Here is a 6,918-nt window from a genome sequence, read left to right as displayed (position 1 = left end):
TTTATTTAATAAATAAAGACAAGGATTTGAACCTAGAAGTGTGGGATAGCAACTCTTACCATTATCTCAAACCTAGTAGGGAAGACATGTTCAGAATTTTGGTAGCAACTCAGGAGGTGACACAATGGACAAAGCATTGGACTGGAAAGCATGATACTCTGATACCACCCTTCCATTAGTCAGTAAAAGCTAATCTTAAATATTTTGTGCTAGAAGTAAAGTCTGATGAATTTGTCTTAAATAATAAAGCAAAAACTTACCAGGTTGACTTAAGTAGATGAATAAGGTAAGCTCAAATGAAATGGCTTAGGCTTTTTAAGGAAAAAAGGCCAGGTACAGGCTGCTTCATAATAGTGAACTGAGCCACATTTAGCACTACCTGCAAATACTAACACAGGAAATGAGGAAATGATGGTGGTGTTGCATTGAGACAATGTTATAACTGCCTCCTACATGAAACATCTGTTATCACAGCTGTGTGAATCTACTCAAAGTAAAATGAAGTAAAGTTTACTTTTGGATACATAATCCTCTAGTAAAATAGCATTGGTATTTCCCTGGAGTTGGGAAGTGACTGATGTTTTCACTTCAAAATAGTTGTATGGCTCTAAGAATATTTCTTATGCCTGTGTAAAACAGCAAAATAACAAGTTTCACAATGGAGACCAGTTAACAAACTTAGAAGACTTTGTCCTCCAGGGTTATTGCTGGGGTTTTGTGTCTACGAGACTACTCCCAGTCACTGCTTCCCCCTCTTTTTTTTAATAGAGAATAAGCTAGAGTGAGGAGTACCTGTAGCAGTGCTCTACTGCTTATGAATCTTTTCCCCAAAGTTGCCGGGGGGGGGGGGGGGGGCGTGCATCTAGGGGCTTCACTCAAAGTAATCTAGGTGGGTTATCACCAGGTTCTTCAAGAAATATTTTGTCACCAAGCTCCCATACCACCATAAGCTGAACAGTGCTCTGGTTAAATATATATTTTGTCATTGATAGCTAAAAATCAGTTATGTTGAAGGCAAAACTTGGGTTTTTTTTTTTTCTTTCTTTTTTTTAAAACTTGGGTTTTTGATACACAGTACTTAAAAGTTGGTTGACCATAGACAAGTAGAGTAAAAGATATTTATACTGTGGCAATGGCAAGAGTTTTTTTAAGATTTTTTTTATTTGTGAGAAAGGAGAGAAAAAGAATCAGACATCACTCTGGCACATGTGCTGCCAGGGATCAAACTTGGACCTCATGCTTGAGAGTCCAAAGCTTTACTACTGCACCACCTCCCGGACCATGGCCAGCTTTATGTGACCAGCAGGGCAAGCCAGAAGAAAAAAATGCTAAGACCTGTGTGCTGTCAAGAAGCTTGGGACCATACATTTAAATTTATTAACATTCCTTAAACATTTTTTGAGAGGGCTGAAAATTCTGGGTCTAAAAACAGCACTCTTGAAGATGTGACGTGCTAATGTAAATTTATAAAAATTACCTAAGATATGGTGAAGTAACAGTTGAGTATGAATTAGGTAATTTAGAAAGAACAAATATGTGGTCCAAAAGGCAGAGTAGTGATAGTGATTGTAGTTGTAAATATAAAATTAAATGCCCCATTATAAAGCAGCGGTTGTCACTGGTAAACGGAGTAAGACTACATGAAAGTGAATATTGAAAAGTGATTGTTGCTGGGGAAATGAAATTAAGACAAAACTGGACTGATTTATTTCATAGAATGATTTGAGAAAACAAGCTTTTTTTTTTTTTTTTTTTTTAAGCCACTGCTTAGCTCTGGCTTGTGTAGAGGGACTGCACTGAGCCTAGGACATTGGGAATCTCAGGCATGAGTCTGTAACTGTCATGCTATCTTACCTCCACCCTAAAAGCATGAAACTTGTAATACTATAGCTGCTGCACTTAGGTACCATAGTGTCATTTTTTGTCCTGCCTCTTGAGAGTCCAAAGCTTTACTACTGCACCACCTCCCGGACCACAGGGCCAGCATTATGTGACCAGCAGGACAAGCCAGAAGAAAAAAATGCTAAGATCAAATGTAGGTTACCATAGTTGTCCTAAATTAATTTTTGAACAGGAAAGTAAGTATAAAAATGGCCTATAAGCTAACAAAACATTGCTAAGTATGATTCCATTCATACGAAGCTCAAGAAAAGACAAAAACTTGGTCCTCTAGGGTTATGATTATTGTGTTGAGCCAACAAGAAACCTAGCTTGTTAGGAATTATGTATTTTTTCCAAGCCAGTTTTTTTTCTTTAGAACATTCATGCAGTTCTTATTTTATGCAAATTTACCATGCCAATATGTAACAAAATAGTACTTTTTAAAAAGACAATTTATTCTTTTTCCTTTCAATTAAGAGGCAACGTGTCAGGCTGCTGTTAGCACAAGACACTCAGCCTGTATGTCATAAGTTTCCACATCCCCCCATTTTGGGGGTGGGGTATCACAAGTGTTTTCTCACCTCCAAGTTATTTTTTTTTCCCTCCAGATAGAGGTCTAAAGATACCACAGAGCTAACACAAACCTAAAAAACAAAATCAGCTACATACCACAGGAGGAAATGTTGGGACTTTGCTATCTAGTAATTTAACTGTCATACAAACACTCCACCTCCTCCCTACTCAGTCATCCTTAAAAGGAAATCTACAGTTCCCACAGAGAAGAAAGGGGCTTGGGTATACTGATGTTTTATTTTAGCAATATTTTCAAAGCATTTTTATTTTGTTGAAATGATGAAAATCTGTAATTTCTACCTTAGGTTTCTGTGAGAGCTTGTATTAAATCATAACACATTTTCCCTGTTCTTTTTAAATGAAAATTAGTTTCAAAGGAGTTTGTATCTCTGGCAAATCACAAAAGTAGGAAGAGCATTTTGTTATTTGCACTGAACTGTGAAGTCAATAAATGTGGAGTCATGATTTTTTTTTACACCTAATAGAACAATAACAGTACATACTCCATATTTATTGAATTAAATGATGTGTGTTGAAATTGGTAAGAAATAGCTAATTTTGTTAAGGAGATTCCCCATTGGTCCACTTTTGTGTAACTTTGGTTTTTGTATCTATGTGTTTTAATTGGGAGGATTAATAGTTTACAGTCAATAAAATGGTCATAACATTTCTCAGTTTTCCACATAACAATTCAACTAGCCCCCTCTTGGTCTGACATGTTCCAGGACTTTGATGCAATACACCAAACCCAGTTCAAGTTCTGCTTTGTGTTTTCTTATATTTCAACTTCTTTTATTTATTATTCATGATTTAATAATGAATTAACAAGACTATGGATGAAGAGGTGTACAATTCCCAGCACCAGTGAGACATATCCATGGCACATGATATACATATGCTTTGTTTTGTTTTTGCCACCATGGTTATCACCAGCTGGGTGTCAGTACCTATGTATTCACTGGTCCTACTGCCCACTTCCACCATCACCCCTTCTATTTTTTTTAAATTTATTTCTTTATTGGGGAATTAATGTTTTACATTCAACAGTATACCCCTTCCATTTTATGTTACTTGATAGGACAGAGAGGAATTTAGAGAGGAGGGAGACCTTCACTATCAGGCATTAAGCCAGCCCCCCCTGCTCCATCCTTCATTGCTAACACTATGGCCTATTTACATAATCGTTTTGCCTGAAAGATTCCCTACCCATTCCTTTGATCTACTTTCTACCTCGAGACCTGCCTTGCCTACAGGGTAATATTAATCCCACCAGTTAAAACCATTGCAACAGTTGCTAAGGAAATTCCCAGCATGTCTTTTGCCATTCTCCACCCCCTTTCCTAGCCATTTCCAACTTGCCACTTCCAGTTTTATCCTATAAAACCCACTTCTGTTTCTGGTTTCTCCATGTCCTGACCTGGAAGAGGGCAGGCATGAAGGCAGATGCTGGCCATTGCGGTTTGGCGTCACATGGCTTAACCCACTGTGCTCACACCCAATTCAGGCTCCCGCATAAATAAAAGATTGTATTACCAAGCCGCCAGGAGTTCCTGGTCTCTCTCCCGTGACGCAAGTGTGACACTTCACAAGTTATGAAGCGTCCTTCCCTGCAGATGGAGGGCAGTGGCTTGAACCTTGGTCTTTAGGCATGATGATGTGTGCCCTCGACTGGGCTCACCACCACCCAACTCCTTTAACACGTATTTTTAAGATTACAAAGTTCAGCTGAAGTACAAAAAAAAAACACTGCTGATAAATGTCTAAGTTTTAAAGTATAGGTATAGAAAGGGTACTTGGGATTAAAATTATTTCTAGGGCAGAGTTTCAATTAAAATTTCAGGTAAATATATATGTAAATATCTGAATATGTAATTTTTCAGTTATCTGCATTCTAAAACTTCTGGTCTGTTGATCAGGCAGGTGTATCTATTTGTGTATTAACGCAACAGTAGGGAGTCAGGCAGTAGTAGCGCAGCAGGTTAAGCACATGTGGCGCAAAGTGCAAGGACTGGCATAAGGATCCCTGTTAGAGCCCCAAGCTCCCCACCTGCGGGGGCGTCACTTCACAAGCACTGGAGCAGGTCTGCAGGTGTCTCTTTTCCCCTCTCTTGTCTTCCCCTCCTCTCTCCACTTCTCTCTGTCCTACCCAACAACAATGACATCAATAATAACAATAAAAACCAACATGGGCAAAAAATGGGAAAATAAATACATATATATAAAGATATAAAAACGGAACAGTAAACAATGAGAAACAGGTTTGCTAAGCAGAACATTTAATTTGGTCATTGAAAACTTTCCCTTAATATAATACAGCCTTTTGGTCACTAGAGGGTGCTAGTGTTTCAGACCAAGACAAGTCTGTGGCTTTCTAGTTTTATTTAGTTTCCTTCATATATACTTTTAGTTTGTGAGAAATGCCAGAACACCATTCTGTTGTCTTTTGTCAGGAGTTGAGTCCTAGGTGCTGTTTTTCTGCTCTAAGACACCCAGAATTCCACTACCAGCATACCACTGTATGCTTTCTCAGAGCCTCCAAATCATTTGTATTCAAGGTAAAATAATAAAAGAGACAACTTAGAATGAAGTGGAACAGTGAAAGGGATAGAGTAGTATGCAAGATGTCTGAATGCCACAGATACAGTGCACTGTAGAAGTAGATGATAGAGACTGGTGCTTCAGTGCTATGTCATACTTGGTACTCAATTCCAATGGCTACATACAACATCCATTGCAATGAAAGAAGTAACTTTCAAAGCAAATCTGCAGTCTAGGGAGCTCAGTATGCTAGAAACGGGCCTACTCCATGACCTGACAATTTCTCTCCTGGGGATATATCCTAGGGAAATGAACACACCATCCAGTGATTATGTGCCTTATGTTCAGTAGTAGCCCAAACTTGGAAGCAGCTTAGGTGTAGAACAACAAATGAGCAGCTAAGAAAGTTGTATGTATGCACAACGGAATACTAATCATGACTTTCCCTTAACCTCATTTTGAGTGGAGCTTGAAGAAATCGAGTTAAATGAGATAAGCCAGAAAGAGAAGGATGAGTATGGGGTGATCTCACTTGTAGGCTAAACTTAAAAACAGAAGGGTGGTAGCACAGCGCTTAAGCGCACGTGGAGCAAAGTGCAACAACGGCATAAGAATCCCAGTTCAAGTCCCCTGCTCTCTACCTGCTGGGGAGTCGCTTCACAGGCGGTGAAGCAGGTCTGCAGGTGTCAAAAAAAGAAAAAGGAGAAGCACAAAGTAAAACTATGACTGGGTTGGTGTACTGCACCAAAGCGAAGGACTGTGGAGAAGGAGGGTAGGGAAAGCGTTGGGGGAAGGGAGGGTGTTGAGGTCATCATGGTGCATCTTGAGATGGAAAAGGACCTAAGCTGGAGTTGAGTGTTTTGCAAATGTCTTAAGATGTGAAATTTTACCTATGTGTCAAGAACTACTGTACACCATGTCCCAATAAAATGATAAAGTAACAACTCCATAAATATGGGAGAGAACTTTAAAAAAATTTTTTTATATTTATTTTCCCTTTTGTTGCCCTTGTTGTTTTTCATTGTTGTTGTAGTTATTGTTGTTATTGATGCCATCGTTGTTAGATCAGAGAGAAATGGAGAGAGGAGGGAAAGACGGGGAGAGAAAGCTGTGAGAGGACTTTTATATGCCTGAGGAAAAGCACCTTTTATTTTCTATGCCACATATGTTATAGAATTTAAATTTTGGGGTGGAGGCTAGATAGCATAATGGTTATGCAAACAGATTCTCATTCCTGAGGCTGTAGTCCCAGGTTCAATCCCCCACACTGCCATTAGCCAGAGCTGAACACTGCTCTGGTAAAAATATATAAATTCTTTAAATATGTGATTTTCTATAATAAGTTGTATATAACAAACATGTAATTATGATTTTATTATTGAAAAATGTTATATGTACTTTCACCCAAATACTCTGGACAAAGTTTATAGGTAGGAATAGAATCATATATTTAACTTAAAATAACAGTTTTGAAAAATACTTTCACTTTTTTTTAAAAAATATTTATTTAATTTATTCCCTTTTGTTGCCCTTGTTGTTTTATTGTTGTAGTTATTATTGTTGTCATTGTTGGATAGGACAGAGAGAAATGGAGAGAGGAGGGGAAGACAGGAGAAGAGAAAGACAGACACCTGCAGACCTGCTTCACCGCCTGTGAAGGGACTCCCCTGCAGGTGGGGAGCCGGGGTTCGAACCGGGATCCTTATGTCGGTCCTTGTGCTTTGCGCCACCTGCGCTTAACCCGCTGCGCTACAGCCCGACTCCCATACTTTCACTTTTTAAGACTAAGTTCAAATTAATGAAATAAAAGTTGAGAACTTTATTATTATGATAGAAACAGAAAAACCCAGTATGAAAGAGAAAGAGAGAGGCAGGCAGGCTTACCTCTGCTGGTAGGGACCATTTATTCAAATCCTGATTCATTGA

Source organism: Erinaceus europaeus, chromosome 11, assembly GCF_950295315.1.
Source record: "Erinaceus europaeus chromosome 11, mEriEur2.1, whole genome shotgun sequence".
Classification (NCBI taxonomy): domain Eukaryota; kingdom Metazoa; phylum Chordata; class Mammalia; order Eulipotyphla; family Erinaceidae; genus Erinaceus; species Erinaceus europaeus.
This window is presented reverse-complemented; position numbering follows the sequence as displayed.